Source organism: Harpia harpyja, chromosome Z, assembly GCF_026419915.1.
Source record: "Harpia harpyja isolate bHarHar1 chromosome Z, bHarHar1 primary haplotype, whole genome shotgun sequence".
Lineage (NCBI taxonomy): Eukaryota > Metazoa > Chordata > Aves > Accipitriformes > Accipitridae > Harpia > Harpia harpyja.
Genome location: NC_068969.1, coordinates 15,604,608 through 15,632,243, shown reverse-complemented (window position 1 = coordinate 15,632,243; position 27,636 = coordinate 15,604,608). Strand labels below are relative to the sequence as shown.

At 37.0% G+C, this 27,636-nt stretch overlaps 1 protein-coding gene across 5 annotated transcripts in view; it reads left to right on the top strand.

Annotated features, from left to right (window-relative positions):
• FHIT (fragile histidine triad diadenosine triphosphatase) overlaps positions 1–27,636 on the top strand; it is a 632,955-nt gene that overhangs the window by 109,072 nt on the left and 496,247 nt on the right. For all 5 annotated transcript variants that reach the window (XM_052778553.1, XM_052778548.1, XM_052778551.1 and 2 more), the window contains one exon: positions 24,287–24,333. The gene's annotated coding sequence lies outside the window, so the exon portion shown is untranslated. The remainder of the gene's footprint in view (positions 1–24,286; positions 24,334–27,636) is intronic.

Sequence of the window (27,636 nt, the reverse complement as noted above, 5' to 3'; positions counted from 1 at the left end):
CAGTGTTCTTTGGTATGTATCCTCCGGAGTATATCTCTTGTTCATGCTCCCCCCACCCCACTTCCTGCTGTGATATTAAGTTTAGTTTGGAATATTTTGAGTGGCTTCTTGTTTAAAGCATAAGCAGTCTTGATTTACTGTAAGAGTGTGATTTCTGTGATTCTTAGTGTCTTGATCTGAAGTGAGCGCCTGAAGAGTCTGGTAGTAGTTAAAATGGACTAGATGTTTTTAATTGGTGATAAGGGTTTATTAGCTTCTAAGTAGAAGTTTATAATATGTGGACAGACAGGTTCTGCCAATTAATTCTAACCAATGTACACGCTCTATCTGACAGCTTGGATACATTTGTTGTTGTTGTATGGTGGTTCTGCATACATTGAAGCCTGTTGACACTCTGCCTTGCTGGAAGGTGTCACTCTAGCAGGAAAGCATGATGGGAAACAAAAAGCAACACAGAAAATGCAGGTTTCCCTTAGGGCAATAACTTTTGCTTTTATGTAGCAGCCATTTTCTGACAGGACATGGAATACATTACTAAGCTTTCAAGTTCCTTGTATTTTTTTTTCATGTGACTTCCCATGTTCTATGCAAGGCATCCAGAGATGTTTATACCTTTTTCTACTTCATTAAAGCACTTCCTTGGAGGAATAGTCCCTTTTTTCTTTGTGACTCTTTCTATTTGGCTTGTTTTGTGTAAAATTACAAAGATGGGGGGAGGAGGTTAATACTACTACTTTTTTCAACAGGAGCAAAATGAGTGTTTTTTCAAGACCCCTGTACTTAAGCAGGCTTCAAGGCAGGATCAGAGAATGTAAGCAAATACAGCTCTTAACAGGCATCTGGTTTATAGACAGTAAGTATTTATCAAACAAGACAAAAGCCTTGACAAACATTGACATATAAATACAAATAATATCCTGAAACCTGATCACTCATGTGTACTGATCTGAAACATTCTTCAAAACTGTAGAAATGACTTATTCTTGACTTTTGTAGTGCCCCCTTAGAATGCCTTCATCAGAATCTCTCTGAAAGAGATTCCCTTCACTTTGACATAATATTAACGTGGGAAACCAGAATGTCACTGGCAGGAGTGATAGACCTATGGTGTTTTGAAGATAAATAAGGCAGTGTTACTTAGACTAGTTTTAGTTATATTATGTAAAGATTGACTTCTATATGTATTTATTTTGAAAATAGGCTCCCCTCAAGAAGGCATCAGTAAGGATTTGATGAATTTTATCATTTTGGGGGTGGTGGTATTTAAAAAAAAAAAAAAGATGCAGTAGTGCTTCAAAAGAATTGAAGACATTAAAAATATTAGTAATAAACTTTAAATTTTATACTAACCATTCTAGCATGGTTCTCTTCAGGCTTTTGTGAGACAGGTAACTTTTGAATAGTATTGAAAAATATGTTAGTCTATACAACATTTTTATGCTGTTTTGTCTTATTCTACAATAGAATAAGCAGAAGCTATTAGAAGATTTTTTTTTTGTCTTCCTGAAGGAACATGAAGAATGCTTTTTAGGCTAATGTTTCTGTGAAACCCTCATTTTTGATGTTTCAAATGGTAAAGAGATCATTCCTGTGTATGAGAGGTGGATATAGGCCACTGCCATTTTTCCTCGCAAAGCAAGATTCCCCTAGACCAAAGAAGAAATGTGAGGCACTGGTGTGATGGTTTCAGAACTGGTTTTCAATTTTAAATTTGCAGCATCAGCTTGAACAAGGTCACCATAGGGATTTGAAAAGCAGACCAATATTTAAAGAAAATCAAACTGTTTCTTCGAACTGTTTCTGCCATCTGAAACAATGTGAAATGTGTGCAAGAGAAAAGCTATCTGAAGCTCAGAGATCAGCGGTGTTCTAAAGGCCTACGAGAGATGCATTTCTGAATTTTAATGCAGTGGTTTTACGTATCACATAAGATTGCTGGCTTGGATGTTTGGGTTTTTTATAATGGAGGGAAATAACTTCTAGACTGTGCCTATGGCTGCAGATATGTTAAAATCCTGTTTGGTAAATTGATTTCAGTGCTTTGGGTGAATGTGTGTAAATGATTCCAGGTTAAAAGTTTTTGGCTGATTTCCATTGCCAGGCCCTAGGCTAAGAACTTTTATCATACTTTAAAATAAAACAAACCAACCTATGAGTCCTTTTCCAAAGAAACTAAATAGTAAGTCCAATGTACACATAATTTGTTTTGCGAGTAATTTATTTATCCTTGAATAAGAGAGATGCTAATTGTTGGTGAAAAGGCTGCCTAGGTGAGGTGGCCACTTATGGGATTATTTTTTTTGTGAATTTAAATACATATCACTGTTAGAAAAATATAAAAAGTGGCAAGTATACCAGGGAGATAACAGAATGTAGACATAATGTCATGTGTAATGAAAATTTACTGAACAATAAAATAGATATTGACAACACAGATTTCATTCAGAAAGACAAATGACACATGACACAATGGAAACATGAAGTGGTAGTGTTTTGTGTTATAAATAAACAACTCCCTTGAGAAACTTGAAGCATCTTGTTAAATGGGAGTATTTACTTCTGCTGTATTGAAATGCACATTTTTACTACTTTTCTTCTGCTTTTCTTATGACAGCATATTTATATTAGGAAAATGTTTTCTCTGATTCTTCTGAATGCAGCTACACCACTGAAAGTTCTCACGTTGGCATAATTATTCTTTCTTAGGAATTACTATCCTGTAACGCTGATTTATATCAGTTAACAGTATCTATCTGTTCTACGGCTTTTACTGATGGGATCAAGTTAATACTACATCACTAGTTAACGTATTTCAACTTGGAAAACTCTTAAATTGTTTACGATTCTGCTGGTGGGTCTGGATACAGGCGAGTTTGCTGTAGTAGCACCTGTAAGATAAATGCAACTAAGAACTGTACTGTTGCTGCTACAGTTTATTATGTCCATTACCTGTAGAGTGTGCTGTTTGTGAGAAGACAATTTTCCTTATAAAAATTGTCTCTGTGCTCAAAAGTCTGATCAGTGGTTGCACCTTATTTTTCACATGACGGATGTAGGCCAGTGCAGACATTGTCTTATGTATATACGGACTGTATGACTTGTCTAAACTTTCACTTTGAATTCTGGCCGAAACTGAGGTTTAAATCAATTACCTGTGTTCTTTCTTAAGCTAGATTTCTAAGCCTAGTAATGCTTGTATCATGGCTTTAACAAATAAAGAAAAAAAAAAAATATTAAGGTAAAAGAAGATAGCTGAGAGAAAAGACTTGGGCCATAAAGGTTAATAAATATTTAGAACTATTCAGCATATGTCTACTTTGGTTAATTTTGAGAAGGTAACTAAAAGCTTTATCATTCCATATACAGTGGTTTCTGAAAAGGTGGAAGAAGATTTTTGAAATTATTCTGGCTTGTGTGAAATACCTGCTATTTCATTCTTACTCAGCTTGGCTCTGCCAAGCCTGTATGTCTTACTCCTATAATAATACATTTATGCCTAATGTCGATTGTGGATTATGTCAAAAGTTACTGGAATTTATGGGAAGTTACAAAAATACCTTAGGATAATTTTGCATTTGCTGCAAGGTTCTGGAGGTCAAGATCTTGTCTTTGACAGGATCTTCAAGAGCTGGAGGAGTACTAAGACCTTCTGCTGTTGTGTTCCAAGAAAAAGGGAGAGCAACTACATAATCTCCAAGGATACTTCAACTGTGACTATCAGGCTGGCTTAAGCATACCAGCCATAGACCCGTAAAGGTATTTGTGCAAATCTTTTTTGTATAGGTGCTTAAATATCTGCTTGAACACCATGATGTAATAATTATCTTTGAAACGTTGGGACTGAGAGAGATGCTGATAAAAGCAGGGAAACCGAAAATGAAGGCTGCAGTGTTGGCCTTACATTACCTGGCCATACTGCAGAACAAGATGTTATGTGCTGTTCAGATAAGCTTTCAGTACAGTAGCGGAACTGCCAGAAGAGGTAATGAGGTTTGCTGAAGATCTTGACAGCAGACTGCAGTAAATAGCATAGATGGCATAACATTTCACTGAACATCTGTCAGTGTTTTAAGGGAGTGGATACTTCCATTCCAAATGGGTAAAACCTTTTTGTGTCATCTTAATAATAGCATGTTTCCTTCTTACCAGCTTGAATGAGAAATTTTGAAAGCTGGCTTTCCTTTATTGAAGGTTCTGTGCTTGTTTTAGGAAGACATAGCAAATGGGTTAGCTTTAGAGAATTATAGGCATATACTTTTTTCAAACAATTTGAGCACACTGCTCTTCAGAGTGTAGAAATTCAGATATATGGCTTAGACACTTGCATATTTAATGATATTGTATAGCATATAATGTTCTAGGTGTCATAGTGATCTAGGGGAACTGGTATATACAGGCTTCTAAAGTTCTTGCTATGAATTCATACATGAAATGTTCTAAGATTCAGGTAAGATTCTTCTCACCTAAAGATGTCATGTATTGTTTCTTTTTAGTGTCTGATACTTATTTTTGCAGATCTTGGTGCAAAATGCCGATTACATAGTAGAGGTCAACAAAATAACTAAGACAAAATCAACATTCTTCTTTCCAACCACACCACTGTAAGTCATGCACAGGTTCACAGATTATTTTTCATTCTCAGAAAAGCTAATTAGACATTGGTTTAAGCTTGCATGACATGAAAACACTTCAAAGATGTGATTATCAGATTTCTGAAATCTCAGTGTGTTTACAGTTGCTGATGCATAGGATGTAGGTGAAGATTAATAGAGAACCAGACTGGCAAGAATTGAAGTGTCTAGCATTAAGTTACAAGCAATTTTACCTGCTGTGTTATTCCCACAGAAGATACAGTAGGCATGCTGAACAAGCAGAACAGTTGAAAAATACATAAACATGGAAAAAAAAATTAAATTACTGTGTGATTTTTACAGAGAGCAAAATCATGAGGTTCCAGTTCTAGGCTTTCTACTTCTGTACTTGTGTCTGAAGAGCTTCAGCTTCACTGAAGAGTGGTTTTGGTTTCTTTCAGTTTTGGGATGGATGGGAGCTCCTCCCTAAGGAAGGCCCTTCAGACCACCTTCAGGAGAGATTCTGAGTTGGCTTCCTGACTTCCTGTTGGCTTCAGAGAACCAGTTCAGGTAGAAGACTTAAAATAGCTACCACTTCTTACCTACCTGTTCTCCTAGTTCATTACACTACTAACGTGAACTGCAGGATCTACATTTCCCCTTTGTTCAGTGTTAGTGCAGAGTATCTTTAGCCTAAGAGTAAGGTGGTGCTTTAGCAGTGTTGCTGTTATTTATGATAATGGTAAAGCTTCTATACTTTAAAAAAAAAAAAAATTCGGGAAATTTGAACTGTTTGCAGTATCTTGTGTAGAATCCAGTTACTAAAGAACAGCTGTTCCTTTAACCTGCAGCACTTCGTTAGCAAATTCTATGAAAAAAATGAAATTAACTAGTTTAATCCAGTTCCCCTTGCCTCCTCCCCCTCTCCCCAGGATGGGCATCTTTTCCCATCTCATCTTTGCTTATCATATGATCTCTGCTTTTACTCATCTTTGGGATGACAGATGCGGTCTCTCTGCAAGGAGTTCAAAATTATTGCCAGGCTTTAAGCTTGTTTTGGCTAAATATCATGCTTTCAAACACTTCTTTCTTTGTAAATTATTTTTCAAACTACAAATAACAGCAATAAAAAGGTTCATTAAATAGTTTGAAATGCGTAATACCAGATCATGCTGACTTGTTACCCACAGGATGTCATTTTCATCTAAAACTAGCTAGGAGTCCTGAGTAAATTACAGATTTTTCTTCTGTATTTTAATTAATATAAGCCATATTTAATGTGTCTCACCATGGCTTTGCCAGCAACCCAATTTCTTTTTATATTTAAATGACCCCTTTTATGCACTATGCTATTGGTGAAGGAGCTCAGTCCTTTACAGGATGTCTGCCTTAGGAAAAAGCTTTCAGTGTTCTCATTCTTTTGCTCACAGACAACACAGACTTCTGAAATATTTTGGTAGTTTGTCGTGTGTTGATCTTTTGTTTGTAATGTAGGAAAGTTCTTGTTTCTCAGCTGGGGAGATAGAACACGCTAGAAGGGAACGAGCATCTTACAGTGAGACCCAGAGCAAGGACCTAATGAGTAAGTGTGGCCAGTTCTGTGCTGCCTGTGTGCAGAGCTAGCGAGGTGTATCCACTCCCTGCTACTTGGAGTGGGATTGCTGTGGGGATATGTGGTGCGGAAATAACCAGATGAAGATAGTGTAGCTTGGAAGGGTGACTGCCACTGCTGCAGCCTGTTGTGAGGAGGAGTGGTGGTTTTAGCTGATGTGGAGGTTTTAGCTGATGTGGAGGAAGGGCTGTGAGGAGTTGCAACCCCTTCCATGCGTTGAGAAACAAGCCAGGAACCTCTGGTCTGTGCAGAGGATGAATGAAACTATGGTACTTCTGGGTTGAGGAGAGAAAGCATATTTGTGAACGATCCTGAAAGCTAAATCCTATTTTCAGTGGCTGTCCATGTACATAATTTATAAAGACTGTCGAGATCAGACTCGTTGCCTTGACCCTTAAGATAGATTTGGAAAATCTCCCTTTTTTTAGTGTTTGTTTTTTTTTTTTTAGTTTTGTTTTGGCATATTTGTCTCTGTGTGAGGCATTTATTGAAAGAAAAAAAAATGGTTCTCAAGCTGATCTCATACAGTGAGGTGAATGGACCTGCTCTTCTCTTTGACTACATGTTTTCATATGGCAAAAATACAACTAGGTATTAACTTCTGCTCCAGATGCTCAGAGTGCCAATTGAACGGTATCTTACCACTGGACATTTCTGAATCTGTTTCCAAAACAAGTGATGCAAATAGGTAGTGCTAATGTAGTTCAAGTAGCTGAGTAGAATGCCTTTTCTGTGTGCAAACATTGTCTTGCTCAGTAGGTGATAATGCTGCTTTTTGCTCTCGGGTGCTTTTTGCTGCATGTACGCTCCAACTGTTGTTGTTATAATGATTAAAAAACCCAAAAAGCGGCATTCACGTGAGTCTTTAACACCTTGTAGTTGCAATGAATACTCCTTTTTTTAAAAAATGTATGGTATAATGTCCATAATATGAGGTTATTTTTCAGTGTTACTAGTTCATTTAATGTACTTTTACAAATACAAGAAGCTTACAATTTATACGACATTGATTCTCAGCAATGACTAGCTTAAACATGCATGCAGAAGTTGCATTCAGTTTAAATTTGTGCTTATATTTTGTCCATGACCTACACAATAAACACCAGCAAATCTTTTTCAGATGATCTATGCAATTGAGGGATTACTTTCTTTTTCTTCTATAAAACTTATTTTAGATTACTGTAGTGAAATGTTAAAATTCAGCTTTTGATGTGTTGGAATAAAACTATTGCCACTTCAGTAGTTGAAAAATTATTTGAAAGTTTGTATGAGTTTTTGCTTGCCTTTGATATTACAAATAATAATACTGATACATGTTTCTTAAGTTGTTTATTTTTATGTTGGTATTTGTGGAGGGAGGACGTTATTTTAGGCTTTTTCATGTCCAAAGCCCTGTAAGTTCTCAAGTGTGCATTCAAGCCTGATCTTTAAAAACCTCTAGGGTTTCAGGCATCAATGTAAATTTGTATTTTGTTTGTTATATCATTCTGAAAAATAAGCAATAATGTTCTGAGTTTGCAAGCTGCTGTAATGTCACCAGGTGCTAGTGAACTGGGGACATCCCTGGGTTTTCCTGTTTTTCTACTCGTGACATCTGAATGCTCCACAGACATCAGTGAACTGGCCCTCATTAGAGTCACAGAAAGATCAAGTGACGTGTGAAAAAATAGTCTTGGAGTCTGTGACAGAGCAAAGTACTGAATTCAGGTAACACTAATCTCAATCTAGTGACTAGTTGACAAAATCATGCTTGCCAAATAAGGTCTGGAAAGGAATTTTATGTGAAGTGTAAACTAAACAAAATAAAGTTTCTATTTTTTTTTAATAATTCATTTATTTCTAAGCAATTTCAAACCTCAAAGTTATCTGTAGTATAATTGAAACTTTCTTCTGTGAAAGGGACAGTTCAGGAAGCAAACCTCTCGAGGGATGCTCTTAAAGGAAAGCATGAAGTTTTTGGTGGTGTTTTTTCCCCCATTTCTGGAGAAACTATATCTTTATTTTTTGGCATTAAATAAAGGAATTAAAAGGAAAAAAAAAAAAAAAAGAAGAAGAAAAAAGCATGCCTTGGACCAGTCACGGGGGAGACTATCATTTATATTTAAGATAATTGTGGAAGGTGGTAGAAGAGAGTTCTAAAAGATTTGATGCTACTGCCTGTTTTCAGACTTCCTGCTGACTGCTGATGACAGCTGCTTCATTGAGATTATTGGTTGTAGCTTTTATTCTAAGAGTTTTAAAGCTATTTATAAATAATGTATGAACAAACCAAATGGTAGCGTATCTGTATCAGTGCTCTGTTCACAAACAGGCTTACAGGAATATACTGACTATCTAAACTTACAATACTTAAAGCCAATCCTTAACGAAAATCTGTGCAACAAATTTCTTTTATACTTTTGTTTCCAAATTACACCTCTACACTCCTATGGGTGAGTTCTCAATGGGAAGCTTTGTAGGAAAACAGTGGGAAACAGGGAGATGGGGCACGAATCTCCAAATTCCTTGGGTAATCTTTTAAAAATAAGTTTTGTCAAGAGAATTTCATTTTACTACAACTTGTACTCGAACTGGAAATTCCTGTACTTTTTGGTTAGATGGTGGAGGCAAGAACAACACATGGCATCAAAAGAATCATGGTGCTGCTTGGCTCTGGCAGCAATGCTCTTTTTGTGTGGTATGTGGACTATTAAGTTAGTTTTTGGTTTGGCTTCACAGATTTCTTTCCGTCCTTTGTATAGGATGTGTAGTAAACGTATAGTTTGTGTCTTTGTGGTCTCATTTGTGTAATTCTATACCTTCAGTTCATTCATGTTCTTTGTGGTTTTGTTCTGCCAGTTGACTTGGATCTTTCCTACAGTTGAGTGAACCATTGTAAATCCTTTTTTGCAGATGTAAATTCTTGGGTATAACAACATTGTTTGCTTCAGTTACAAATCCATTGGATTCATAAAATGTGAAATCTTCATCAGCAATTAACCATGTTGGCTCACTGTAGGGTGCCTTCCTGTTAATAGGCTGGGAAGAGTCTATTAGGATTAGATTTAGGTCTGTTTTCTAAATGGTAAGTAACTCTTTGCAACTTATTTATATGTTCAATTCCATGTCTCTGTTAAATACATAGGATGCAATTAGCTGTGACTGTTGTTGTTGTTGCTGCATTCTGAAAGATACATAATTCGCCTTTCTCCTTTCCAGCCCTGTCCCTCTAGCTCCCTCAAAAAAACCCATTAAAAATACCCCAAACAAAATCTAAACTCCCAAGAAGATAAAAGGACTTTAGACTTAGGACGAATCTTAGAAAAACTTTATTCTCAGTATCTTCTTTACTGAAGATATGTGCAATCACCTGTACTATATCATCTACTATTTGCCTATTCCTGCACAGTTTCACTGATGTGGAAATGTCTGATGGAAAAGAAATTCAAGATTGTTGTCTTTTTACTGCATTGAAAAATACTTAGACTTTTACAAAGCTTTCAGAAAATTATTTGCAGTCCATTTAGGGAAGCTGGCTGAGCTATCAATAGATAAGTCAGGTCTTTGCTTGTCTGAGGTATCCTTGAAAGTAAAGAATGCGAAAGGCTGAATTTTCTACTTGAATTTAACGGCTGCAGTTGTTCCAGAGTGAGCACTGAAAAAACTACTGCATTTTTTTTCCTCCAGATCTTCTTTGCTGAAGTGATGATGAGGGCTGCTGAGGGCATTTATTTTTGATAATATAAAATGATAATTTTACTTTTAAGGTAACACAGTTCTCTGATCTGAGCTTTCCTTAGTTACTCTGCCACAAAAATAACAATATTTTCAGCTTTTGAGACTTAAGGATAGATTAGATCCTTGCCTTGCTACTTTTATGATTAATAATCAGGTCCTATATTTCCTGGGGCCCTGGAGGGAAGGGAGCATCTTAAACTCTGGGCCTACAAGTTTTGTGGATCCAGTGGTTAACCCCACAGGGAGGAAGGAAATGTGTGTATAAGTATGTCTTTGTGTAGGCCTATATCTTATTGTGCTGGTTTTGGCTGGGATAGAGTTAATTTTCTTCACAGTAGCTGGTATGGGGCTATGTTTTGGATTTGTTCTAAAAAGAGTGTTGATAATACAGGGATGTTTTTGTTACTGCTGAGCAGTGCTTACCCAGAGCCAAGGCCTTTTCTGCTTCTCTCACCACCCCACCAGCGAGGAGGCTGGGGGGGGCACAAGAAACTGGGAGGGGACACAGCCGGGACAGCTGACCCCAACTGACCCAAGGGATATTCCAGACCATATGGCGTCATGCTCAGCATGTAAAGCTGGGGGAAGAAGAAGGAAGGGGGGGAAGTTGGGAGTGATGGCATTTGTCTTCCCAAGGACCCATTACACGTGATGGAGCCCTGCTTTCCTGGAGATGGCTGAACGCCTGCCTGCCGATGGGAAGTAGCAGATGCCTTATTTAGCTTTTGCTTTACCTATTAAACTGTCTTTATCTCAATCCACGAGTTTTCTCAGTTTTACTCTTCTGATTCTTTACCCTATCCCAGCAGGGGGGAGTGGGTGAGCTGCTGTGTGGTGCTTAGTTGCTGGCTGGGGTTAAACCATGACACTTACATATCGTGCCTCCTTCCCACTAGGAGGTCTGTTATCGAAACTTGAGAGCCTTGTTGTGTGAGAAAGGGAAGTTTGAGGGGTTTGTGCTGCATTTATCACTTGCATACGTTATTTCTCATTTCTAAGTATAAAAGTCATAAATGAACAGCTGAGTGCCAGGTGAAGCTTTCAAATGAATTCAGACTTATCCCAGAGAGATTGTATGTCCATTTTTTAAGCTTGATGGTTTAAGCCTTGCGCTGTGTTGGGAAACCATAGAATATTAAAGTTTTGGCCCAGACTTCAGTTTTAGTAGGGCGTGGGTGCTGTTTTCTTATTTCTCCAGAAGTTCTCCAGACACTTTTCTGGGTAAAAGATGAGTGTGATTTGTGTAGAGGTTGTGGTGTGGAAACTATTTGTTTTTTGAATTTCTGGGTTTATCTGGAAAAAAACTCTATTTGAGTTTAGCTTGAGATATGATCTCTGCAAAAGGAGGACCAAGCGGGGAGTGTATGGTACGAACTATGTATTTCCATAAAGTTTTTGTCTTGGTTTAGACAAGGGCTAAATATGCTTCAGGTTGCTCAAAGAACTCTTTCCTTTGGACCACTTGATTATCTTAACTGGGAAAGTACAACCATGTGGTGACAAGTCTGAGATTTGCAAAACTCTGAAGATCCTAGAATAGATATATAAGAACAAATAATGGGAATAAAGTATATTGACCCCAGATTCTGTTGAGGAAGGTATCTAGCTAGATATTGTCAATCAGTGTAGATTTGATTCCCATTAATCAAGGTATAAAACTTGGCTTAGAGAAAATAAACTGGAAGTTTTTAATCTTCTGAAAAAAACCTCTTCCTTTTTTTCATACTTCCTAAAATGAACGATTTAAAAAAACTTAACAAAATACTGTCTAGTGTTCAAATGGTCTACAGGCTTTATCTCCATTTTAGGTGAAATAGAAGTTTAAAGAGGGGTTGCAGAGCTTTCTGTTGTATTGTGGTATCTGCTACCATAAATTCTATGATCCTATACAGAGGTGTAATGAAATCAACCCCAGCTGAAGTTCACTAAAATGCTTAGTAATCACTTTCATCTGTTCACTTTTTTCTCCAGTCTCTTCCCTAGCTATATTTTTACTTTTAAACTTATGTGACTTACTTAAGTTCAGTAAGCTTTTTCCTTGTCTTCTAAATTCCAGTTTTAATTCTGGTATTCTTCTAGTTTGCTTCATTAGCTTTTTGGCTGCTAGTTTGCTTTTCCTTGGTCCAATGTTATTTCCCATTCCTTATTTTACATGATGTAAATTTTATTAGAAGATTATTGTGCCCTCATTAGACCCTAGGTTCTTCTCATGAGTGATTTCTCATTCGCTAGGCTGATGGCTTTTTAAAGGCTGTAGCTTTCAGTACTGTCCAGAGACTTCTTTGGGGTAGAGGTGCTACAGACTGTTTTGCCTTTCCCTTCCTCTCACCCAAAGCCAATAGTGAAGTGGGTGAAATGTGCAAGCAACAAAAACCTCCCCAAGGATTTTTCAGAATTGCAGAAAAAAAGTAGGATATTTACAGTGGAAAACTATTAAAAATTTGGAGTATTCCCCTAATCTGAATCTCTTGGAGCAAGTGGGATGGCTTCAAAGATGGAATGTAGCAGATGTGAAATTTCACGTCACCTGTTTCTCAAGTACAGTCCTAACAATGGTGTGCTTAACCTGCTTCGCAGCTTGTGATGTTAAATTAACCAACCAACACTGACGTTACAATTTGCTTACATGTTTCATGTTGGTAGGAAGAGGAAGGACCAGGGATATAATAAAAGTTGACACTACTCTGCCTTTTTGCTCTATGAGGTGTCCTTCAGCTGTAGGGTTATTTCCATTAATGTGGAGAAATCTGATGCTGTCTTTTTTGTGCTCTGCTTTTGGACCTTTTATTTATGTTTGTTCTCCTATTTTTGCTGGTTTTCATTCTGTGTTTTTGCATCCTCCCCCGCTTTCCTTCCTACTGTTTTTTTCCTAGCTGTAAAATATTTAATGATTCTTAAAGTTCAGGGCAACTTTGATTGACATAGTCAATGCAGAGTGCTAACAAAGTTCAGAGGAGTTTGGCAATGGTAAAGAAAAGACTGTGTGGGTGAAGAGTTTTCTGTTCTAGTTGATGGCATTCCCACTAGAAAATAGTTGAAAAGATATACTATCAACTCTTTTTAGATATTAGAAGTGATCAGGTCTTTTGGAACATCTCTGGAGTTGGATATGCGGGGGAGGAAGGGTGTTCTGCACCAGTTTCTTCTTCCCTTTGTCTGTATAAAGATAATGTAATGACAGCTCTCGTTTGTGGTCAGTGGGAGAAGATGGTAATGTGCCCTTCACCTAGAAGCCCTCAAAGTACAGTTATCATTCAGTGTTTTTGATGGTTATTTCAGTGCCTATTCCCTTGTGTTTGTGCTTTTTTAAGTACGCGTGAGAGTAATGTGGACTTTGAGAAATAAGACTGATTATTTAAAGAATCACTTATGATAAAATATCTCTTTCTGGGAATTTGTGTTCCAGTAGATTAGCATTATTGATCATTCTCTCCTCACGTACTCTACAGATGATTTTAGAAATCTGAAGCTATTTTTCTTTTCTTGTCTGATGTAATTACCAGTGCAAGGAATAATCTAATTAGAAGACAACAAGGAAGCATTCTAATTGTTCTAATAAATTATGTTAATGCTTTATGCTTGCAGTCAGTTTTGGTAAGAAATCATTTGACAAAGTGACAGCTTGTCTTACAGTGCTAGCAAATATAGCTTCAGTTCTTCTGACTGAAGCTTACTGGTAGTAGACTTGAAACCCTGTATTAGAGGGTTTGGGCTCTTCAGGTGCATTGCAGATTCTTAAAAATCTTTTCCCATCTAGTCTTGGTAGTGCCAGTAAACTGTTCTGTGTTTAGTTGTCAGGGAAATCAGGCAACTTGCTAACTTATCCTATGCAGTTCTTAAATGGTGAAGTAGGACAAGAAACAGTCATTCAAACAATCAGACCACTTCTGAAAGATTTAGTGCTAAAATATTTAATGCTAGCCTAGCCTATCCACTAAGCCTTTTCCAAGATATGTAACTGTACCTGGGACAAAGTGCACTTGCATAGTGTGCAGTTGTTTAATCTCTGTTTAGCTGTTTCTCATCCTTTTCATGGATTAGAGCCATTCTAGCTCTGCGGGACTGTAGAGTCAGACCTCTGTAGTAACCACATGCATGCTTCTGATGCCTATGGAAAACTGCCAGTGGCCCCCCATCTGCCTAATGATTGGGATGGCATTATGGAACATATGAGTGCACATTACCATGTGAGGATCACAAAGTGCCTACAGACCTGCCAGGCTGTAGGTAATTAACCTAGGACTGAGTTCTTTGCTTAAACTTAGTAAGATCATGCTTATGGCAACATGAGAATGACCAATGCACATTAAAACCACATGAAACAGAGCAATTGATAGTGGGACTGTGGTTGGGGAAAGAAGATGCCAAATGGATTTTAAGTATGTTCTACTCGACTCCTCAGACTAGAAATTTCTCTCCCCTCCCTACTACCCTTTCATCTGTCTGATGATGTTTTCAATTTATTTCCTTTTGCTGGCAGTGTATTTCTGGCCACTTAAATCTAATAGGTGATCTTTCTTTCTCCAGAAAGAGATGGAGGGCTCGGTTCTCACTGAACTGATCTCTGCATTCACTCTTAATTAGCTGAACTACTGAAGGTGGCACTACTTTTTTGTAGTATTATTATGTCTCTAGGTCAGAGATGAGTGCCTGCATGATCTATGATTAGTAGCATTAATGGGCTATTTTACTTTTAATTGTTGGCAACAAAGGGTAACAAGAACTCAGGCTATTAATAAATGCTTCATGATATAATTTAGAAACCTTTTCCCTAGACTTTACTTCTGCTCTTCCATTAGTATTATTTTTTCTTAAAATGGAATACAAAGTACAGGTAAAATTATTTCAGCCATGCCTGAGCTGCTCAGGGTTAGTAAATATGCAATAAATAGTTTAAGACTAGTAAGATCTATTAAGGCTTTAAGATTGCTTAACTTCTGTCTAAACATTCTGTGTTTAAATTTTAGACTTTACAGTTGGAAGGCCTGCCCTGACTAATCAACAAAACAAATTTATTTAAACAGACCTTTAAAAGTTAGAATGATGGTAAGGTGGTAGAAGTGTAAATGGCAGTGAGTCAAAGTAGAAATTGTAGCTATCCTATACCAGGTTAGTTCCATGCAGTAGCTATGAGACGCTGTTAACATATAGGAGGGATGCAATTTAAATATTTAAGTAAAAACAATATTGGTAAAAGGTACACCCATCCTTCGGATGGCCAGATGAAGTTGCACTGAGTTACTGTCTGTCTCTATAAGCTGTGCAGCATCCTGCTATTAAGTAGTCTTTCTAACTGTGTGTATGAAGAAATACCTTGCCCTTCATTTGCTTCATCTAAAATTCAAATGCTCATTGCAGTGTGCAACTGCATTAGGAGTACTTAGACAAATTAAATGATTCAGTATGGTAGCTTTGAAGAATCTAATTTCCATGTGGGGAATCATTTTTATCATCTGGCAAAAAGGCAAAATGTGAATTTTACATTGGCTGCTTTTTTGTAACATTTATGTTGCATGGGGTTAGTTTTATTGTTAATCCAAACTCAAAGCGTGGACCTGTTATTTAGCTCGTAAATGCTTAACTAATGTTACAGCTTTTTAATGCACATACAGATATTAATCTGTCTACTCTGTTCTGAACTTCTCCTTTGCATATAGGTTACTGTGAGCTCTGCTGGAGCAGTTCTTGTATTGATGCAGTTTTGAACCATGATTTTATTTGTGATTTGTACCTAACTGCCTCTGTAGTGCCATTATGGCCTGTAACATAATTATGCACGTACAGCATTTAAAAATATATACATGGTGGATGTGGTACCTGGAAGATACCTGTGGTGTATTCAGTTTGTCAGTAACTTTTTTGTCATTGTCTTCTGTTGCTGTGGATATTTATAAAAAAGAGTAATTTATCCCTTGAAAAATTTTAGTCTGTTTCCAGTAATGAGGCAAGCCTTTGATAACCTTTACTAGTATTTGTTTTGAAATGCTGAAAATTCACAAACTTAAGAAGAAAATGGTATCTAGGCTGCCTATTCACCTATCAATAACTAGTATTGACTAGTCAAGTTGGGTGGAGTTGCTTCTAGGATTGAAGCAAATTCTGTGTATGGCTGCCAGCAGGTCACTGCCTCAGGCTCCTTGGGTGGATGAACACAGGTTGTAACAACGGTTCTAAAGGAAAGCTCCAGAGAGCTGCTGGTAAAAGAACTTTTCCCCTTTGTTCATATTTTCTACCTAACCTTGAGAACCTCAGATGTCATTCTTTTATTGCATTCCTTTTGGACAAATCTGGGCTGCTTTGAAGTTAACAGCAGCTTTGCCACTGATTCTAGGAGATCTGCAATTCATTGCTATGTGTATGGTTTAGTTCATGAATTTAGATTGCAGAACACTAGGTTTTCTGCTTTTATTTTTTTTTTGTCAATTATAAGGGGAATAAGGAAAAAACAGGTAAACTAACTCCGCATAAGGCAGCTATCAATCTGAAGTTTTTTGCAGGCATGCACGTTGCAAACAACCTCCTGTAAATCCTTTATAGGCTCTTAGAAAGCTAGTGCATAATTAACCTTTGCTTGAAATTATTCTCTTAACCAGAGAAGAAACCTCCCCAGATAAGCATGAAAAATATAATGGACATTTCTAGATGCTTCTTTCCTGAATATTTTATGGCTTATTCCCAAGTGAAATTGAAAACCATCAGGGCAGCAGCAGCCTGCTCTGGGAGGGAACTGGCTGAACAATGTATTTGAGACCTTGGGGTTTCTGTAGAGCCTTAGATTTTACATAGAGGCCAAAAGTGTGTTTCCTACTTTATAGTGTGTGGTAAAATGCAGTCCAAAATCTCTGGTGTAACCAAGACATGCTCTTAGCTAAGAAAGGTTTATTCAGGAAAAAAAAATGCATGAAAGTGAAAATCCATTAGGTAGTTGCAGGAATGGGGTTAGAGTAGTGGATGTGGGACCACATGCTGACATAAGCTATATGTCTGTGAGGTTATCAACTCAAGTTATTAACTGGACACTTCAGTTGTAGCCTTTGGGCAAATTTGTTGAAACATAAAGGTTTTGTTGGGCTTAGCCTGGTTCCTTTTAGCTGATTCTAATCTTAGTTTCTCTTCTGGTGAATGCAAGCCATCAGCACCGTCAGGTGTTTTTAATAGCTGGCTCTGGACTTACTGGAAACCATCCTAAGTACAGGAGAATGTGACTCGTTGAAGCTTTTGCCTTATTTGGCTAGGATTCTGAGCATTAGTCTTGTTTTAAAATTCACATTTCTCTCTGCTAGCTGAGGTATAGCAGGTACTTATTTATTTTACTGAGCTAGACTCAGCAGGACTCCTGGGAGCTATAGGTTCAAAGATCAGCCTACAAAGTTGTGGGTGGGAAGCCGTTTCCTGCATTGGCTGTGTATGCTCAGGGATGCATTGTGTGGGTTTGGGGTTTGGATTTTTTTTTGGTTGGTTTGTTTGTTTGGGGTTTTTTTGTGGGTTTGGGATTTGGTTTGGGGTTTGGTTTTTTTTTTTTTGGTGATGGTGCTTTTTGTCTTTTTCTAAAAAAGGTGCATAAAGATGGTGAGAGAATAGCTAGGGGAACTATTTTAAGGAGGGTGAATGGAATTCCAGGCATTTCACGTGAGAAGCAAGACATGCCCCCAAAACTGGGGGGAGATGAGAAAATAGGGCATGGATATGTCTCAAGGTGATGAATATTTCATGTCTTTTATTTTTCTTTGGTTTACTATCTTCCCTGGCTATTGGGCTTGCAGCAAATCTGGGAATACAAGTATGTATGTCTCCTTTAGTTTTTGGAGCAAATGTTCTTCCCCAAGTGTGGTCTCCTTGAAAATGCTGTGGTTTGATATCCTGCCTATTAGGAAAAATAATGGTCTGAGAAGTGCAAGCTAAGTCCCGCCTTACTATAAACAAGAGAAAAGCTGGTTGTTTTCACAGCCAAGCTTTACATCATTCTCACAAATGAATACTATAAATTCAGTGGGCTTTTTTGTGTTGTTGGCTTTTCTTCACAGAAACTTCTGAAATGCAAGAATTTTAGATAAAATAGCTGTGCCATAATCAAGGCAAGGATCAGACCAGGTCACTGTCTTTCTAATTTGTGGTGACAATTTTTGCAAATTTGCTGCATTCTTGTTCAGTATTCACTGTTCAGCACAATCTGAGTACCTTAAAGAATGCACAGTTGAATATTGCAACAACTCCCAGATTTGTCAACAATTTTCAAGAGATCTTTATCTTCCCATGAAAGAATTTTAAAAAATGCTGGGGGGGGGAAGATAATATTGGAAAAACTGTTGAGGCAGAAAATATATTTTTTTGGTCCTGTAGGCCTCTCTAAATCTTAGGTGTAAAGGTTCTGGATACAGACTGTCTTCCAAACCTAAGTGTTTTGATATTCCTGTCCTTCTGACATTCCTTAAGCACTCAGTTGCAAAAAGTTTTTGTATTATCTTCAAGAATCAGAATTTTAGGATGGTTTCATAGTGACCATATAGTCATTGTGTTATAAAAAGACTTATCCTGAAGCATGACAATGAACTAGTATGAGGTTCTTCCAAATGGTTTTGAAATTTCTGTATCTCCCAGCTTTCCTAAATTTTACCCAGATGTCTGATAAACACAACATTTCAAGCAGTATACTAGACTTGGCAGACACTAAATTCAGCAGAATGTAAATTACATTCAATGTTTTTATATATCCTCTTGGCATTTTTCTCCTTCCGTAGACTCAGCATGCTGTTAGCCCAGTGAGTCCCATTTACTAGTAGGCTGGAATTCAACTGCATGAGATACTGTTTAAAAAATCTCAAGCACCTCACTAAAATCTTTTGATATTACAAAAATTACTCGCTACTTTATTTCTTTATGCTTTTCTTGCATGATTGTGGTGGGTTTTGTTGTTGTTTTTGTTGTTGTGTTGTTTTTTAGTTGGTTTTTTAATGTCACCAAACTGTGGCGGTAGCTGTTAAATAAAGTATCCATTCTAAAGTCCGCTCTAGTGGAAACTGCTTTTAAATGACTTGTATTAGCAGCTGCCACTTTAAGGCTTGTGCATAAAGATTTTTAAAAAATTAAGAATTTCAGTTTTCAAGTAACTAACCTGTGTTTTCAACTCCATCTAAGCTCATGTCACTCCCACACAATGGTCGAACTTTAGAAGTGTTTGAATTTCTTAATGTATTTTCATTTTTCACATGTTAGATACAGGTTTGACAAGTCATACATTGAATTACTGTAGCACTGAGTAATCAAGCTGCAAACCAGGACCCACTTTGAGAGCTGCCTTACTGACCTACAGGGAAAAAGTTCTCTGATCCAGAGAGCTTAAGGCCTTTAAGTGGAAGGCTGGAAACTATCAGTATGGACAAATAGGTGGGAGTATGGAAGCACAGAAATTAGGTGTTGGTCAGCATGCTGGGTAGTCATCTTAAATGCCCAAACCCTTATCTGCTGCTAAGGTTTTTATAGGCAAAGTGATCTTACGAGAAACTGAAGGGGATTTTTTTTTTATATTTAATTTTTTATTTTTTTAGAGTTATTAAGCAGCTCTCATCCCTGAATTGCACTGTATTGCTTGGATACTCTGCAGCTAATTCTCTCCTTTAATGACTTGTGGACATCACCCGAACAGAAATGAAAGTTAAATCCTGTCAGAGTAGCTTAACTAATGCAGACCCATTAGCTGTCACAGGTGTCTATGATTAGCCTTTGGTTTAGCAATTACAGAAAAATGTTAAATACTCCCATTTGACTTTACAGAGTAAAAGCAATTTCAAGTGTTGTCAGCTTGCTAGTGCTTCATTAGAAGAATCTAGTTTTGCATATCTTCATAAAAAAGCGAACTCTGTGACTAACAGAATGAGTAAAGCATATAGTAAAACTGCCTCTGTAAGTAGTCTTTGGATTTTGATTTTCTCAGAGCAAGCTACAGTTGTCAGCCTTTTCTCAGGAATAAAACACTGAAAGATCTCCATGGCTAAATTTAAACCTTCTAGGTGACACGTTTGCTGTGCATATAGGTGATGGACTGAATAAGTGTACTATATGGGTTTGATAAGTTATGTTTGCTCCCTCCTCACAGTTAGGAATGTCTGTCTGGGGTGGGAAGAAGGTTCTGTTGTTGATACTGGCAGTATTTTGGTTGAGATTTTTGATGCAAAATGTAGTATTAAATTAGTGACAAGTTCAAAAGACTGGAATTCATTATGAAATACTTCATATATCAGTAAAAAAAAATTTCTGTGGCAGGTAGCACGACAGGCTTTGAGGATAGCTTTTAGCCTTTAGGCTCCTGTCTCATACTTCTGTACAATGTTTCTCAGTGTTGTGGAGCTGTATTCATTCTTGCTGGGACTTAATAAAATAGGATGCACCAATGTCACTATTAATGAAAATCTGTCCACATTGAAATTAAGATATCCCAGATATAGAATATATCTTACTATAAATCATTGGCTGGAGTATAAACCTTAATGTTATGGATGTGTCCAGGGATGAAAATACAGATGTTAATTTTTAAAATCTGTAATACTTCGAACAAACAAATCCTTCTTGTTACTGCATTTTTTTTTTTTAAATGATGGAATATGGTTAGTCCCATTATGTGGACACACTTATGTAACAGCTTATAAATATATATGAAATCCTTACTAGAGAAGATACTGTCTTTATTCCAGTGGTCTTAGTAACTTGCTGAGATGACAAATTTAGGAAAAAAACCCATACACCCTGATAAATGAATGTCTCCTCCTCTCTTCAACATTTCAAATGCCAAATCCATCTAAAAACTTCCTGATAGGTATATAAAATTTGTACTTTCTGCTTTGATTTTTCTGTACTTTTTATTTGAGTCATCTTCATCCTCATAGAGACATGGTAATTAATGATAATTACTAATTTATTGCTTTAGATGATAATGAAAAACCTACCAAAGTAATCAAGTTTCTTGCTGCTCCTTGTTTAAAAGGCTGTCCTGGGTTCTGTGCTGTAAACCTGAGCCTATACCTTTGGGTTTTAAATCCTGTGTTTTTTATTCCAAAGAATCAAAACGGTGGGCCTTGAAGCCACGCCACAGAATAAAAATTCATAAAACTGAGTACCAATGGAGTTTTAATATGATGAGCTGAAATCCTGCCTTTAACCTCTGACAGTTATTTTTAAGTATCTTTCATGTGTCTGTCAGCTTTAGTCTTAAGTAATGATTCTGAGACATACGCTGAGGAACAAATGTGTGTGATGTCAAGGAAGGTCAAATAACCAATATTAGTGTAGTTCTAAAACATACCTGAAATATGTTCAAGTATAAAGTTTTTTAATTAGTAGATGACTAGGCTTTTTGTTAATATTTGTCTCTTCAAAGTGTTGGCTTGAAAACTACTGTTTATACACACACACTATATGTGTGTGTGTGTGTATATATATATCATATCTAAGTTGGCCTCCAAAGTTGCCTTGATGCTGTCAAATTGCTTAGCTGGAAAAATATGGGTATGCTTTTTTGCAGGATAAAGACTAGAAGGTTTTTAATGGTATTGGTAAGGAAGACAAAATATTTTTTGGTGTTTACTTTCATGTGGCAAGAATGACTCTTAAAAATTTTTTTTAATTAAGACTTCTTTTTAACAGCTTGGATTCTATAATTATAATGGCTTTTGAAAGAGCAGTATTAAATCAGCTAGCCATGAATGGAAAAGGGGGGGGGGGGAAAGGCAAATTATTCATTCCTGGAATACCAGTGGAAGCAGCCATAGATGTTTCATAGCTCAAGTGAAGTTGGTCTGAATGCTTGTGGCAGTGCATTTTATCCTTCCATGTTCTATCAGCTGAAGGCTGTAAGTTTTGTAACAAAGGTACACTATCACTTGAAACAGTAAAGAGTGTGCACAGTAATCTCTCCAGAGACCTGGCACCCTGTAAAATGATCCCCTTCTGTTTGAATGGCTTTATTAGATATCCCTTTCTAGCTGAGAAAGAGAGAATCAGCATTTATCTTCCTTCTCTTGTGCTTGGCAGTGGTGAATACTAAAAGCTACTTGCGACTCAGCGTTGGTCCCTAGCATTGGGACATGGAGACTCCTCAGGGCAGGGCATATGGACTGTTCTGTGTTCATAGAATAGTTAGGACAGGAGGCTCCATTCTTCCTTGATCCTTAGCCACTTATACTGTTAACTGCTTAAATTACCAAAAAGTAAAGGTAGGAGTCAAAAACAAGCAAACAACTGCTCTAACTGTTAATGCTGTCAAAGGTAATGTTGAAGATGGGTTCCTGAAGAATCCTATCAGTCTCAAGGAGTCTGTCCCAGTGTTTTGACTTTCTTTTGAGGATTGCTACTGGAATGATTGGTTCTTGCTGCTTCTGTCCAGACTTGGTTTCCCAGAATTGTTAGTTATTAAAATTCAGTTATCCATGAATTAGTTTAGTCTTATTTCCTTAGAGGTGGCTTTATTACCTTCTCAATCTCAGGAAGATTTTTTTCTCTTAGTGCAGATCCTGGTTTACACATGGTGCTCAGAAACTGCTGAAACTTGTCAACTGAGTATGTTGCTCTGGCCGTGTTCCCAGTAGCTGATATTAAAGCAGTCCCAAGTGGTCTTTTCAGGGCATTTTCAGTTAGGTGTCCAAACCCAAACTCTGGGTGTCAACTCCGACATCTGCCAATTCTAATCCAGGTACTAGTAATAGAGTGAACATCCTACGGTTCTCATTAGCAGTCAAGTATACCTTTAAGGAGTCCTTATATTTTAAAATGCTGTGTCTCTACCAACCAGAACTTGTATTTCTTCAAGCTTTTCTTTCTCATATGGTTAACCTTCCATAATCCCTAATGCTGTGCACATTGTTAACTTTTTGTTTATGTTTGAGAGAGGTGCTTTGGAAGAATACAAAACAAAGTATGAATTTCTCCATTCTTCTGATTCAATGACAGTGAATCCCAAACACTGGAATTACATTTCTGGAACAAGATATTTCCTGTCTATAGATGCTTCTGTTACTTTTAGGAAACCAAAAGGATTTTACTGGATGACAGTAAATCATATTGATGGCAACAAAACAATAGACAAGTTACTGATGAGGAAATGACTGCCCCACAAAGTGTGCACCTGGATAGAGGGATTTAATAGAATCAACAAACCACTACTTAGAGCACTTTCTAGTGTTGTTAAAGGCTCTGTAGACTGACAAAATGCCCCATTAGGTTAATTCTGTTCATGGTGGCTTTGTACTTACGCTTAGAGAAATCTTCTTGTCGCTAATTTACAGTAACAGTGTGGGTTGTTGCATATATTTGTCTCCTAAACATTGGCATATTTCTTACCCCAGGCTCATATTTCCTAATAACTCATTATCAAATCAAATTTGGAAAAGGGACCACTGAATTACTTAGCTAGAATGCAGTCATAGGTTTGGCCTTACTCATGACCTTCACCAAATAATAAGAGGCAGCTGCATACATCTTGTGCATGACAGGAATGTTTAATCTCCATTCTCCTATAATACACTAGTGTAATTGAGAGTGAAATGCATAGGGTCATATTGTCCCTTCCTTGCACACTGCAAAAATCACTCTAATCATCCTCTGCACTGAGCTATATGGTATGGATTTTTTTCTTATCCTTGGAGCTAAAATACTTGTGTAGCTAAAATAGGTCTTAACAAGGAGCTCCTAGCAGTCTACAAAAATGAGAAATACTTTTGCTTTTCTGTTCTCTTCAGACAATGCTTTGGTTTACTGTATAGTAGTGGGAAGTTAATGTCATTTCATGTAACCCTTTCAGACGATTGATTAGCTCTAGCTGTGCTATCTGTAAGGATAGAGTTGTGACTTGTTCTAAAGAGCAGATGTAACTGAAACTCAGAATTCATAATCTTTTGGCTGATGCTTAGAAGAAAACCTGAATGAAAAGACGCAATGTTGAAGCTTCTTGCCAAAGAATTATTAGGTTTGTCAAAGTTTTGCTTTATGGCAAAATTTGTGTTTAGTGGTTATCCTAAAATACATGGTATTGAGAGTAATACTTTCCAGTTACAACACTATTTACTAAATAGACATTTTGGCAACTGGTATTTTAACATGTAGCTGATAATTGATGCTCTAAATGTTAATGATTATTGAAATCTTATGTTTTGATGGTTTTGTGGCAAAGGTATGTACTGTAAAGCAATCTACACTTTTGTAACTACATGAAAAAAAAAAAGTCAAATAGAAGTTGAGTTCCCCCAAACCGAACTGCTTTATTCTAAGAAGTTCAGCAAGATTCCCTTGGAGAATACACCTCTTCCCACACAACGAGCACTTATGGATGAATTTCTCCACTGAATAATTTTGTGACCTTCTCTATTAAAGACGTCTAAGTTATGTTTTCTTCTTTCAGGTAAAGATTGAGTAATACATAGAAGAGGCCTCCTGCAGCCTAATAATGTAAATGTATATTTCTCATATAAACATACTGCTCTGTTTACTGAGACGAGACCCATGAGTGATCTCTTCACATAAACAATGGAAATTAATAACATGAGCAATGAACAAAGAAATTAATAACAAAATCCACATGACATGTATCTGTTTCAGTACCTACTTAAGCAGTGTTTGGAAACACTTTGGGGAAAAAAACCACCCCAAAACAGGCAAGTCATGTAACAGGAACCTCTGTGAGTCTCTAAATCTACATGCGTTGTCTTTGAACTGGGAGCACTATCTTGTGCATCAAAATGTGGTAGAAAGAAACAGAAGGATTACAATAGATCCACTAATGCAAAACAGCTTTACTTACTCAGTACACAGGCTCTGTATAAGGCTCTTTGTTTGAATAAGATATTAGGCTGGAGAGTCCAACCCCCAGTAGAAAGAGCTGGGGTGATGGTTATTTCACGATCTGTGATTGAGCTTATTCCTCTATATCTCTTGCAAAAATGTTTTAATCCAATCACAACAGCAGATTTTATGAAGCCAAAAGTCTTGGCATTGGTAAACAGAGTTCCCAGCTGTACACCCTAACCTCTGAAAAGAGCTTGACTTTCTGCTGAAATATGTTGTGAGGTGTGCTCAAACACAAACCTTCTACTGCTCTCTTCTGCTTTCCTGCTGGTAGCCTTCTGCATCTTCTAATTCTTCACCAAGCTAATGTTGTTTATTGGGGAGCTGAACTGTGCAGCTGGTGTGCCTATGAGAATTCTAAAATTAAAGTTTAGTCAAGCCAGAATATCTCTAGACTTCAGTCTTTTCCATTCAAATGAATGTGGCAATAATGGGACCCCAAGTGGTCATGCTAGTGAGCTGGTAACTTAATAGTAATTCCCTGAAGAAATTATGTAGTGAAATCAAGACCTTTCCATACTGAATTGTTAGTTTTGCAGGGAAGAAAAGCCTCACTGGTTTTAAAGCTAAAAGAAAAATCTTAATATAAAACTATCTTCACTTCCTATAAGGAACCACCATGATATTTCCCATTTGGGAAGCAAAGAAGGTTCTTACGTTTGGGTTTTATTGGTCTTGTTATGGTACCCCTCTTTGATAGGGTTGGGTTTGTTTTGGTAAATTGCAGTGGAGTACAATGGAAATGATCCAAGAAAGCATGAGATAGAGTACGTGGCTGGCAGTACAATGTATTGAAGTATCAAAGCCTTGGGTGTATCATCAATTAATCATCTAAGGTCTTGGCTATTGGGGGTGGGGGGAAGTATGCTATGTTCCCACTCTGTAAATAAATTTCTTAGCTAATATAGAACTGATATACTTAAAGAGGAGTCTCACTTGATTTGTCATTTCTTGAGTACTTCTCAGGATCCAAATTCCTGAGAGTTGGGGTTGTTTAGCAAAAAAAAACCCAAACCCAAACCAAAAAAACCTTATGTCCTCAAAAACATAAATGACCGTTGCAAAGAGGCGAAATAGTCTTTTTTTTTTTTTCTAGGCCTAAACAGAACAGCTAAAACAGAACATACTGAAATTTAAACAAAGTTTCAGGTTAGATAAGAAATACAGCAAGGCTAGTTAAGCATGCAAATGGATCAGAAACTCAATAATCTTCCCATTATGAATATGAATAGGTTAGGGTAAAACTTCTGCCAGGCAACCTTGCAGCTCTTAGGTTCTTTGATCATCTTGGGTGAGTAAAATGGCTAATATAGAAATGACCTGGGTTTATCGTGCTGTAGGGTAAAAATATGAACTAGATAATATCCAGAGATACTTGCTTGCCCTTTGACTCACTGAACGGCATAAAATGAACATGCTGCAGGAGAGTGGGATATTGAACTTCTCCTGCTTCCATTTGTATTTTTATGAAGACAAAGAATTATCATCAGTCAGTTTAAGAATAAACCCATTATTAAATGTGTAATGTGAAAGGAAAAATGGTTCATTTGAAAAGCAATGGATACATTTTGATTAATTGTTAAGCATTATGTAAAAAATTGTTTTGAAATTGCTACTTGTGCAGTAGTTTAGCTGTGGAAGGAGCAACTCAAGCAATTGATGTATTGGCAGACACATACCTAGTAAATGAGTTCTAAATTATTCATTCTGATAACCAGCAGCTATCACATATGTTGATATTCATCCCTTTTTCTTTGTATAAAGCTGTGGATGGTCATTATCGACTCCTCTTGGAAGTAACCATTGCTTTTTGGTGATGGGGAAAAGTTACTTTTTAATTTTGTGCTTTGTTCAAGGAATTTCTACTTCCTTAAATGTGACTGAGATTTTTTCCTTTTTTAAACAGGTCACTTTGCAAAAGGGAACCAAAATTTAAAGTTGTACCCTCTTCCTTTTCCATAAATCTTTTTTTCTTCTGGTTTTCCCCCTATAACCTATGCTTTACTCTAGAGAAATGAGGTCTTGTCCAGCGGAGGGATACTCAAAGCTGACCAAACAGCAGGAGACATTTTCATTTTAGTGACAGAGAGGAACAAATAGATGTGTCATCCCTGATCCTAGCTTTACAATTACAGTGAGAAAGAGGCGGACACTAGAGACTGAGTCTGTTAGATCCAGCTTGCTCCCCAAAGGAGGTAAAAAGAGATAGTCGAATGCTGAGAATAGTGTGGTCTTTCTCCCCTCCAACGTGATTTTTTTTTGGTTTGTTTTTGTTTTGGGGGTCATTTATTTTTGTTTTGCTCTCCCCGCTCCCCCCTTTCCCCTTCCCCTTCCCATGGAAAGGGGCTGGAGGGTGATATAAGTACTACTTGTGGATGTTTTCACTAGCTGCAACAAGCAATGCTAATAATTTGTTAGTTCTATACTTACATTGGAGATGTGCAAGGGTCAGGTGCTTCTCTGTAAAATGAGCAGCAGCAGATTGTCAGGGAGCATCAATATTGTCTTGCCTAAAATATACAGCATATTCCAGATAGCCAAGTATATTGGTTTTAGTCTCTCTTTCGAATGTGTGGATATGATTGCTAAAATGCAGTGGTCTAAAGCTATTAATCCATTGACATGATTCTTTTCAACTGTCTTGATCTTCAAACTACTCTTGACAGATAAGAAATGTGCTATTCCTTATCTTATAATCAGATCCCCTGTAGGGTACATCTGGAATAGTTGTGTACTATAATAATTTTTTTTCCATTTAAATAAATTTTAAAAATTGTACTAAACTCCTAATATTTTTTTTAAAGTCTGAAAATAGTGATTGTATCATTTTGGATCTTTGCAGGATAGTGTACATAGTGTACTGCTTTTGAGACAAAGAATTTATAAATGAACATTAGAGATTTTAAT